The following is a 12,923-nucleotide window of genomic DNA, read 5'->3' on the forward strand; positions in this document are numbered from 1 at the left end:
ATGGTTTGATGTAAATAAGCTATCACTGAATCTGAAAAAAACTAAATTTATGATTTTTGGCAATCGAAAACAGATGAAAATATAGTACTGACCATAGATGGAGCTGAGAGAGAGTTAATGAATTTCGTTTTCTTGGTGTGATTATGGATGATAAATTAACATGGAAATCGCACATAGCACACGTTAAAAAAAAGATGTCCAAGAGTATTTTTGTTATGAATAAAGTAAAGGATGTGTTAGAGTATGAGGCAATGAGAACACTCTACTGCTCACTCATCTCACCTTATATCAGTTATTGTGTTGAAGTATGGGGGAATACTTATGGGACAAATATAAAACCATTATATATACTACAGAAGAGGGCTGTACGAATCACACATAAAGTGAGTTATCGAGAACACACAAATATATTATTTATTAAATCTAGAATAATTAAACTTGAAGACATGGTTAAGTTTCAAACAATGTTAATTATGTTTAGGGCAAGAAATAATACACTGCCAGAAAAACTACAAAATCTTTTTCATTTAGAAAGTGAGTTTAGTAGGAGAAAATACAATTTTAAACATCAGTTTGCACGTACCACACTTAAACAGATGTGTCCTTCAGTTATTGGTGTAAAGTTATGGAATTATCTCCATAGCGAGCTTAAGGGATGTAACAGTGTTTATAAATTCAAAAAAATGTATAAAAAAAAAATATTTAGTCAGTATGAAAATCAAAATGTGATCTGAATAGTGAGATCTTTTTTTTCTCTTCTCTTTCTTTTCTTTTTTATTCTTTATCATTATTATTATTATTTAAATTTTTCTTGTTTAACTGTGGATTGTGTTTCTTTTATAATGGTATAAATGATTATTTGTGTAAATAAGGTTATACGCCGACCATTAAGAAAATACATGTTAGTTTAGGAATAAGGGGCAGGTAATTATAAGATTTATTCTTCTTCCTGCTCCTTTTGTCCATGGAATGGCTATTTATGATTTTTTAATGAAGAAACTATGATTGTATTATTCCATGTGGCAAATAAAAACTCTGAACTGAACTGAACTGAACTGAACTCGCTCTCTCTCTCTCTATCTCTCTCACACAGCAAGCAATTGTCCGTCATTCTCTTTCTCTCACACTCACTTTAAATGCCAGTGTTTGTGATGGGCATCACAAATTATTGTAAAAAAGAAAAGAAAACACATATTCAATACATTTTTGAATGTTTACCCTTTAAATGCCAGTTTGTGTGATGGCATCACAAATTATTGTTAAAAAAACACAAAAAGTAAAATATTTTCAATATATCAAATGCAAAGTACATTTTTCTGGGGGAGATTATTACAGGCTAGGCATGTGTCAATGATTAGCAGCAACACAGATTTTGATGGATTTTTTGTAATGTCAGATTTAACACCAACTCTTTTCAGAAAAGTGGGAGTATTTCATTTTGTATCTGACATTACAAAAAAAAGAAATAAAATGGTTATGATCAGGGTTGAAGTTGAATTAAAGATTTATGACTGTTTAGACTGCATTACTCTCTGTCACAGCGATCTCCTGGTTGTTCCCCACTTAGGTTATCTAACTATCGCGCCGCCGCAACCAGAAACACTGGCCTGGCCTGCTTCTAAGTTCAGTGGCCTGACTGCAATTTTTTTTTTTTTTTTTGCTTTTTTGTAAATGTTTTCAAGTACCACCAGCAGTACCACCAAGTACCACTAGTGGTACGCGTACCACAGTTTGAGAACCTCTGTCCTAACCCAATAAGACACGAGACCCTCCTCTTGGGACCAAGTAAGGTTTCGTCGATAATTCAATGTACAGTTACCCCCCCCCCCCCACCCCGCCTACCCAACCCCCCCCCCCCACCCAACCTCCTCCAATGTACAGTTTCTTCATCAAATGTATATACTCTCTTTTTTAGACTATTTTTGTATCACAAACAGTACTGTATTTGTAGATCTGATGTCATAAATGTATAGATAAATGTAGATAAATGTCTATCTGTATGTCATGTATGTCATATATGTTGTTGTCATATATGATGAATTGAAAATGGGGGACCCTGATGTACAGTAAACAAGACGAAAGACTTTCTCTGGTCTGCATCCCCTTAACAATTGTGTGTATTGAGCCGTACTGTATTGTACCCATTCGGCAATCAGTTTTTTTGTTTTGATCCACTTTTTCTCCCCCATTTTCTATTTTTCTCCCATCCCAATTTCATATTATCCAATTCTTCCCTCCCCTGTCTTGAACGTTGCTAGACTATGCCTCCCACAGGTCGGTTGTAGTGAGGACAGAAGCCTTGCATCACGTGTCCCCTCCGGTACACGAGGAGGCAGCCTGTCGCATCTTTTCACCGCAGCAGCTCGAAGTCTCAGCGGTGAGGAGTAATGCAGGCTCACGCTGCCCCCGCTGCTCCCTGCTTCCGCCGCACCGGCGTCACCAAACCGACCTGTAGGAGTCGCTGTCCACAACATCAAATCCCCACCCACCGGCTTTCCCACCCTCTAACACTTGCCAATTGTGTTAGTATGAACGACCGGCCAGCCGGTAGCAACGCAGAGAGCTGGGCTCGAACCCAGCGTCTCCTGCGTTAGAGGCGAGCGCCTTGCCCACTGCGCCAATTAGCCGCCCTATTCTGCAATCTGTTAATAAAATGTTCAATCAATCAAATCCAATGGTCTGACAAAAAAAACTGCAATCCAAGTCCACGATTTTTCTTTTGTTTCACAATGGGTCATGACAAACCAATTACATAATCCAACATATGTGTAACGAACTAACATATTCCGGTTGACTGTATCTTTTTTGGAGGATTCGTTCATATTCATACTTCCATTTGTCTATCTATGGCGGATTCATTCAGACAGAAAAAATTAAGTAATTCGGTTGTGGGAGGGATCTGGGGTCACGTGGGCTAACTTGACTGTTTCAGCTAATCAGAATCAAGAAATGTGCATGCCATTGTATAATAGCCTGTATATATGATGACATACATTAATCTAATCTCATTTTGATCGGTCGCAAAGCGCTTCCGCCACCATTTTTACACGGCTTCAGTTTCATTTAATGAGCTGGACAGGTGTGTCAAAACTCTCGACTTTTTGCGATTTCATTTGCACACTGCCCTATTGGCTGCCTTATAAGGAGCTTCGGAGGCAGGGTTTGTATGCAAATGACCTAGACGGGGACGCGCGTTCATGTTTCTGAATGGTGACATTCCTCATCGTCGGCATCCCAGCTGTGATCGTTTGAGCCACTTAACACAATGCCGTCCGAGAACGAGTATATACGTGTTTAGAAAAAGAGCGTTGTGGACCAGAGCCACGAGTATATACGTGACAAGTTGTTATTGTTTTATTCCATATTTATAACGCTTATTAGGTACCCGATCCACTACCAGCATCTTTTCAGATATTTGATTTTCGAAACATGCAGTACCGGCCAAACCCGCTTAGGGGCGCCATCGCTCCACTGCAGTATCATGTGAATTTAAAAAAAAATTTAAAAGTACAGTTCTGTGGGCGGATCATAGTTCCTTGATCCCAGCCGAACATCCTCCATCTTGGATCAGCTTGGCGAGCAGTTTTTTCAGCGTCGAATAATGGGATTTATGATTAGCCAATGTGCATATCGATCTACCAGAATCCAATGACTGGTGAGGAAATGCTGCCGGCGATCACATGGCCTGACGGTAGGATAATATTACCCCAAATTACAGCTGGATTGGACATTGTTTTATAACGTAACGTGATCGGTCAATGAAAATGCTATATTGAACGCACACTGTATTGCGGATCAATAATAGTAATCGGCGTTCCGCGCCGCCCCCATTTCATCCATAGATGCTCTGTAATAGTCCGGATGCTACGCAGTTTGTTTTATTTCATTCGTATATACAGCAGAAATGGCGTTTGATATAACGCCGCCAACGTTTAGCCTATTATCTAGCTTCCTGCAGAAAAGCCTAGACGAAAAGTGCGTTATACCTTATATTCATGACGCTATAAAATGACAACCAACCGATGGATTTTTATTTTCTTTAAGCCATTATGAAGGCACGGTTTATGCACTCAAGTGACAATGAGAATGGACAGATAGCAATACTATAAATGATATATAAAGCTCTTAGAAAGTACATTGGTTTGTTTACTTTCTGCTGTCCTCTGAGGCCTAAATCGCCAAGCCGCGCCGGTCGTCATAGTGTTAAGACATCTTCCCCACGCGTTGGGGAATCACTGTGAACTTGTCGTCGATTCTGTCTCAGTCGGTTCCAAGATGGTTGCCCTAAGAGAAGTCTTTGGAAAATGTTGGAGAATGAGACCCAGGGCTAGATCCACAAAGAATGAATTTCCATTCAATCAATCACTGCGCAGACTGATTGATTGACTGGACATTTTATTAACAGATTGCAGAATGGGTACAATACAGTACGGCTCAATACACACAATCGTTAAGGGGATGCAGACCAGAGAAAGACTTTCGTCTTGTTTACATCAGGGTCCCCCATTTTCAATTCATAATGAATTGTAAGTAAGGGTGCAACTAGCACCGTGCAATCCATTCTTCGTGGATCTAGCCCTAAGTGTTTACATGCATTTTCATATCCTGACTGACCAACATGCCAACATGAATAAATGGACCATGGAAAACAGAAGTTATTCTGACCACAAAACTCAACATTAGATTGGATGAGGTGTTAAAATGTGTCAGTATCCCAGCTGATCTCGGGTATCTTGTCCAGGTTTCTCATAATTAGGATAAGAGTTTACTGGAAACAAGATATGATGTATTGACAAAAAAGGCTGAAATATTACTAGATGTTGTGTGTATGTCAAATTTGTCAATGTGGCTTTTCTATTTAGATGAAAGCAGATATGAATTCAAATAAAATAAAAGTGTTATAGATAACATGTTATGTAGAGTAATCTTTGTTGCAGGCATGTATCCCCTCCTAGCTACTTCCCATTTCCCCATGTGGAATGTACCTGATTGGATAAATGACATGCTGGTGCTCTAGTGCGACATCAAGTGGCTGAATGTTATCTATAGCTACTTTAATTCAGCATGATAATCCAATTAAAACAGTCTCAGCCTTTATACCCCACAGTTTCTGTCTGGTATGTGTACATAATGTAACGTCCTCTAAAAAGAATGAGGTCCTCTAAAAAGAATGAAGTCTTCTAAAAAGAATGAAATGCTCTAAAAAGAATGAAGTGCTCTAAAAAGAATAAAGTCCTCTAAAAATAATGATGACCTAATTAGGACTAAAACTGGTCACATACAGTCGCATTGTGCTACTGTAGCTTCGGCTGCCAACATATTAAAGGTCAGGGATAAAAAGTATGTTATCATGCACACACACACGTGCACACACACACATTTTAATACTTTATTTGGTTCCACAAATTATATTACATAAACAGGGAATCAAATGTATCGGGGCCAAGCAGCACTGAACACTTAAAGGAAAACTCCAACATTTTAGGAAATTAGCTTATTTAACATCTTCCCTGGAGTTGGACAAGAAGATACATACCTTTTTCGTCTCTCTGCATGCATTGGGCTTAGGGAACGCCTGGACCGTTAGCCTAGCTTAGCTTCATCACTGGAAGTGGGGCAGACATCTAGCCTAGTTCACTACAGTCAGGGAATATACAATCAAATACAATCAAAATACAACTCCCAAACGTTCCTGTAAACATGTTGTGACCTGTGTATTTACCACGTCTCCCAGTCACACAAGTCACACGAGTCTCCCAGTCACACAAGTCACATGAGTCTCCCAGTCACACAAGTCTCCCAGACACACAAGTCTCCCAGTCACACAAGTCTCCCAGTCACACAAATCTCCCAGTCACACAAGTCTCCCAGTCACACAAATCTCCCAGTCACACAAGTCTCCAAGTCACTTGTGTGACTGGGAGACTCGTGTGACTTGTGTGACTGGGAGACTCATGTGACTTGGAGACTTGTGTGTCTGGGAGACTTGTGTGACTGGGAGACTTGTGTAACTTGGAGACTTGTGTGACTGGGAGACTTGTGTGACTGGGAGACTTGTGTGACTTGGAGACTTGTGTGACTGGGAGACTTGTGTGACTGGGACACTTGTGTGACTTGGAGACTTGTGTGACTTGTGTGACTGGGAGACTTGTGTGACTTGTGTGACTTGGAGACTTGTGTGACTGGGAGACTCATGTGACTGGGAGACTCGTGTGACTTGTGTGACTTGGAGACGTGTGTGACTGGGAGACTTGTGTGACTGGGAGACTCGTGTGACTTGTGTGACTTGGAGACTTGTGTGACTGGGAGACTTGTGTGACTGGGAGACTTGTGTGACTGGGAGACTTGTGTGACTTGGAGACTTGTGTGACTGGGAGACTCGTGTGACTGGGAGACTTGTGTGACTTGGAGACTTGTGTGACTGGGAGACTTGTGTGACTGGGAGATTCATGTGACTTGTGTGACTTGGAGACTTGTGTGACTGGGAGACTCATGTGACTTGGAGACTTGTGTGTCTGGGAGACTTGGGAGACTTGTGTGAATGGGAGACTCATGTGACTGGGAGACTTGTGTGACTTGTGTGACTTGGAGACTTGTGTGACTGGGAGACTTGTGTGACTGGGAGACTTGTGTGACTTGGAGACTTGTGTGACTGGGAGACTTGTGTGACTTTGAGACTTGGAGACTTGTGTGACTGGAAGACTTGTGTGACTGGGAGACTTGTGTGACTGGGAGACTTGTGTGACTTGTGTGACTTGGAGACTTGTGTGACTGGGAGACTTGTGTGACTTGGAGACTTGTGTGACTGGGAGACTTGTGTGACTGGGAGACTTGTGTGACTGGGAGACTTGTGTGACTTGTGTGACTTGGAGACTTGTGTGACTGGGAGACTCGTGTGACTTGTGTGACTTGGAGACTTGTGTGACTGGGATACTTGTGTGACTGGGAGACTTGTGTGACTTGTGCAGTGGCGGCCGGTACATTCTTCTCCATGGGGGGCGCTATACCAAACATTTTGCAAACATGTACCACACATTGGCAAATATTTAATTAGGTACAACTATCACCATTGCCATCAATCAATATATGATCACAGTCAGTCAAATGCAGCCAATATGCCCTACACAATCAGAGAGAGAGTGAGAGAGAGAGAGAGAGAGAGAGAGAGAGAGAGAGAGAGAGAGAGAGAGAGCGAGAGAGAGAGAGAGAGAGAGAGAGAGAGAGATATCGCAACTCTACCTTGTTAAGTTGAAACGCACAGTGGTCCAGCAGGCAGAAGGGCTTGATAAAGTATATCCACTCCACTGTCCAGACTGTGTTCATGTCCATCCATGTCCACACTGCATCCATATATAGCTTCTTGTTGTTAGCCAACAAGTACTGTGTGAGTGACGAGCTGTGTCTTTGCCCATTTCCGCGTCGAACAGCCTGCAAACTACCTGGCGTTCCTATCGCCCTGCTCTAAGACAAACTCGAACCTTAACCAACTTTGAAAGAGTGCCTAAGCTTAACCGTCGAAAGAACTTGCCGTCATGCTCTAAGACAAATAGCTGCATCACAACAACACAACAGCTAGCATAGAGTAACTATCTACTAACCAGAAACTGACGTCGGCCAATCAGAGAGAGCGTCTCCGCGAAATGCGGCTACGGAAAAAACTGACGTCGGCCAATCAGAGAGCGTCTCAGAGAAATGCAGCTACGGAAATTATAGACGCTGCTTGCTTAGACCGCTTCAAAACGCGCCCGGCTTCCATCATAATACATCATATTTCAACGCACAGCGCGTTACGCACTGATTGGCTGCGACGGATACAGCGATGAAACCAGTGCACGGCGTGCACGCCCACTGTAAGCGCTATTGCGTCTAGCCCGAGAGAAATGCGGCTAGGAGAAATGCGGCTACGGTAACGGAACGTATTCTCTATCAGTTCTCTATCAGTTCAGGAAAACGATTATTTATATTTGATATATTAACGTTATATTGTGCATTGGAAACACAAACATACTTAAAATGAGTAAATATTATTCATTTTAAACATGTTTATATTATTTATAGGGCTATAAAACAAAAAACAAAAAAAATATATTTCTTCTTCTTCTCTCTTTTAACAGGGAGGGCGGCGCTCTAGCGCCCCCATTGACGGGCCGCCACTGGACTTGTGTGACTTGGAGACTTGTGTGACTGGGAGACTCGTGTGACTTGTGTGACTGGGAGACGTGGTAAATACACAGGTCACAACATGTTTACAGGAACGTTTGGGAGTTGTATTTTGATTGTATTTGGAGTATATTTCCTGACTGTAGTGAACTAGGCTAGATGTCTGCCCCACTTCCAGTGATGAAGCTAAGCTAGGCTAATGGTCCAGGCGTTCCCTACGCCCAATGCATGCAGAGAGACGAAAAAGGTATGTATCTTCTTGTCTAACTCCAGGGAAGATGTTAAATAAGCTAATTTCCCAAAATGTTGGAGTTTGAAGGCAGAGGTTCTGTGTAGGATTGTTAGTAACTGTCTAACTGCACATATAACTGTTTACACTAGTAACTGTCTAAACAGTTGCTTTAATAAGCACTCGGGCACCACCCCGTATACAGCACTGACAGGAAAGAAGTGTAATCTAGCCAGAATGCACCGATTTGGATCAGTGTGTTATGCGTACCTGCAGGACAGGGGAAGGCCAAGTCCAGAGGGGTAAAAGTATTTTTCGTAGGACACGACAAGGGAAGCCCCGCTTTCCTAGTTTATCATCCCGGTAACGGGAGAGTGCAGAAACACATGCTAGTCGAGTTTGTCACGAAGGCAACATGTGAGAGCGAGACACAGACAGAGGAGCCAGAGCTGGACTCCAGAGTAAGGTGTGTAGAAACAGAGACACATCAACCCAGTGTACTTAGTACGGTTGTGCAGGCAGACAGTCAGCAACCCCCAGAGGGCGATGACGAGGAGCACCCGAGGGTGACGTCAAGTGCCCCAAGCAGTGGAAGGTATCCCTCAAGGGAACACAAACCCCCAAAGTATCTGACAGACTATGCCCGGAAAGGGAGTGACGAGGAGGACAGTACACCTACCCCCGTTGATTACTACTACAGGGTAGTCAGTGGGGTAACCCCAACCTTTAAAGAGGTCACATTGTCCCCCAAAGAGGGCCGACAGACAGTGGGAGGGAAATGGGTGTATTCAACCAAGTTACCAGAGGGCAGACAGACAGTGGGAGGGAAATGGGTGTATTCAATCCAGGAGGGTATTGAAGGCCACGACAAATACAAAGTGTGGTTCGTAGCAAATTGCTTAAATGCTGAAGGAGGGTACTCCATGTTTAAATAATGAAGGAGGGTGGCTACACTGCTTAATGGCAGGAGGAGGATACTCTAGGTTTAAATACGGGAGGAGTAGAATCCAGGGCCCTCATGCATCAACGTGGACGTAGAACTTGACCTACTTCCACACGTAAGCACGGAATGTAGAACTAGCGTACGCACAGGGAAGTCGGCATTCATCACACGTGCGTACGCAGGCTCTATGCCCTGCCGTGTTGATGAATACCACTTTGTTCTACCGTCAATGCTCGTGCATGATTATCCATATATGGTCATGAAAATGAGGAAACACCCCCCATGGGATGTGAAATAATGGACCGACCCGAGCGGGACTCCGAGAAACTCCACGGAGAATTCACTGCTGTCGAACCAAGAAGACACTATCGCGTATTATGATTTATGGGATAAATAAAAGGCGGACTTGTAAACGGTGATGTCAGATATCAACGGCTCCCTAAGACCATTGCTGCAATTCTGCCTGGACAGCTCAAAATACTAATAAAGACCGTTCGTTGACCACTGTTTGGCGTTGGTTGTGTGTCATTATAACCGTGCTGTAATATGAATGCCTTTATTAGTTGTGTTCGATTGGCTATATGATTTTTAGAGGCATCTATTTTGTTGTCGGCTAATAAAGACCGCGCTGGAATATGACTGCCTTTTCCCGTGTTGTTTGATTAATACCCACGGATTAAAGTTCTCCTCAATTCTATTCCAAATCGCGATGGATCTCCCGTCAATTTTCTACCTGCTGCATATGATTTCTAGAGGCATACTACAATCTATTTTGATGTCAGTATTGGGTAGCCTATATAAACAATATAATACGAGAGCATATACAAGAACAATGAATCTCACTGCATGTATGATGTATCCTGCCTTTCAATACATGAACTTGAATTCCATCATGTTTGTGTGCGGGACTCAAGGCTGCTGTCACAATGGGTGGTACCGCCGTACAGTAATAATAACAGTCCACACAATATCACGATCCATGCCATAGCCTATGTTCCATTATGACATGATCTGTGACGACAAATGTTCTAGAATGTTTGATTAAGATATCATACTCTGACAGCATGCCTATGAGCAACAAAAACGCGAACTTGAATCCCATCATATAGTCTGTCCACTATCTGCATGGTGTCATTGCAATGCGTTTTCTATTCTTTCTTGTACAGTAAAAAGGGGGAAGAACACTATATTCATATGACTTATTCTGCTTACAGCTTCGAAATTCCACTTGTTTCGTTTAACGTAAAGCCTTTTAAATATAATCAAAACGTTCCCGTGTTTCGGCGGTCTGTGCGCAAAATAATAACGAGTTGAGCTTTATGATTTATGATGAATTGAAAATGGGGGACCCTGATGTAAACAGGACGAAAGTTGGTCTGCATCCCCAATTAACAATTGTATGTACTGAGCTGTACTGTACTGTACCCATTCTGCAATCTGTTAATAAACTTTTCAATCAATCAATCAATCAAGCTACGCGGAGCGCAGTCAGTCAGTAGCCTACACCCCGTATATTCCGATAACGCTATATAAACCATGCTGCATTCATTCTGAGAGAAAGATCTATTATTCCAAATGCTATTTATAGGGTTTTGACCATAATTACACTACTGTTGCTATCTTACAATGAACTATAATGAACTACGGTTCATACAGAACATCCAGTGTTATTATGCACAGAAGCTCATTTCCTTGTTGTAATAATATATTCTACCACTGGGAGCTAGGTACGCCAGGTCTGACCTGTGCGTAGATGTACGCACGAAGTCAAGTTCAAGTTCAAATTGATGAATCCCACTCTTTGCTTAGAAATGATCGTACGCACGGGTTACGCACAGATCTGTGCGTAGAACACGTTGATGCATGAGGGCCCAGGTTTAAATACCTGATTAGAGTCCATGTCTAAATACTGAAATGGATCCTATGTTTAATCCCAGGTTTAAGTGCACCGGCTCAGTGGCCTCGTGGGTAGAGTGTCCGCCCTGAGTTCGGGAGGCTGGGAGTTCAAGCCCCGGCCGAGTCATACCAAATACTATTTAAAAATGGTACCCATAGCCTCCCTGCTTGACACTCAGCATCAAGGGTTGGTTTGGGGGGGAAGTCCTTGCGACATACTACTTGTACATCAAGCTGCCTCACGCTGCGGAAACAGGAGATAGGCTCCTGCCCCATGTGCCGTTAAGGCTCGAGAACCATTGGTTCTCAAAGGCAACTTCTTCTTCTTCTTAAGTACAGAGGTGGGTGATTGTTTAATTCCATGTTTAAGTACAGAGGTGGATGACTTACCATGTTCTCAATGATGTAACTATGTGGGAAAGACATGTAAGAATGTAGATCAAGGGAAACACCATGTGATCTAGACTAGACTATCAGGAGGGTGCTCAGAAACTGAAAAATGTACAGAGATGCTGTTTGATTGATTGATTGATTGAAAACTTTATTAACAGATTGCAGCTCAATACACACAATTGTTAAGGGGATGCAGACCAGAGAAAGACTTTCGTCTTGTTTACATCAGGGTCCCCCATTTTCAATTCATCAGGACATATATGACATACATGACATACAGATATTCAGTACTGCTACATCTATACATTTATGACATATCAGATTTGCAAATACAGTACTGTTTGTGAGTGGGTAGCTGTGGGTAGCCTCATTTATTTAACAATGTGTACCCGCCCTGACCAATGGTTTATAGAGAGTGGATTGTCACAGCATTTGGCTGACCCCATAGAGGAGCATTTGGATTACAGCCAAACATGTTTTTTGTTATCTTAAAGGTACAGGATATTGTGTGAGTTTGAATACAGACAGCTCACTGGTTTCGTGGGAAAACAAAGAAGCAGCCCACAATGGTACTTTCAACTAGTGAAGCCGAATATACGGCTCTAGCTATGACCATACATGAGTGTATTTATCCAGAACAACTGTTAGAAGTGATGGAGATAAGATTACAAGTATATTGTTTAATATGTAATAGGTAATTGGAATGTACTCTCTATACCAGATACGGTGGTTTTTGAAGATGAGGGGCATTTTGTCAACATCAGTTAAAAATGATGGACACTGTTTATATATGAGGGCTGTTGTTTATGAGGGCAACCAGAGAACCATTGTGATTGCTAGGAACCCAGTGTGTCAACATAGATGTAAACATGCCAATATAGAAAATATCATCTCATCAGATCTGTCATCAGAGAAGAAAGGATGACACCGGTTTACTGTCCAACGGACGACAGAGTAGCAGACACTATGAGGAAACCTGTTCCAAATTAAAATTGAAGGGATTTGCAAGGGTCATGTTTAATGTGAAAGTATTGACTGTCATACCCTGTTGAGGTTTTTGGATTGTATTATTATTCCTATTTCCAAGAAGTTATCCAGTATGCTAAACCCTAAGTGGGAGTGTTGAAGGCAGAGGTTCTGTGTAGGATTGTTAGTAACTGTCTAACTGCATATATAACTGTTTACACTAGTAACTGTCTAACTGCATATATAACTGTTTCCACTAGAGGGCGCTCTAGGCAGAGACACTCAGGAACACCACCAGATGGCAAGTATAAATAGAGGTGTCTCCTCCCACTTCTT

Source organism: Notolepis coatsorum, assembly GCF_963971535.1.
Source record: "Notolepis coatsorum genome assembly, chromosome: 9".
Taxonomy (NCBI): domain Eukaryota; kingdom Metazoa; phylum Chordata; class Actinopteri; order Aulopiformes; family Paralepididae; genus Notolepis; species Notolepis coatsorum.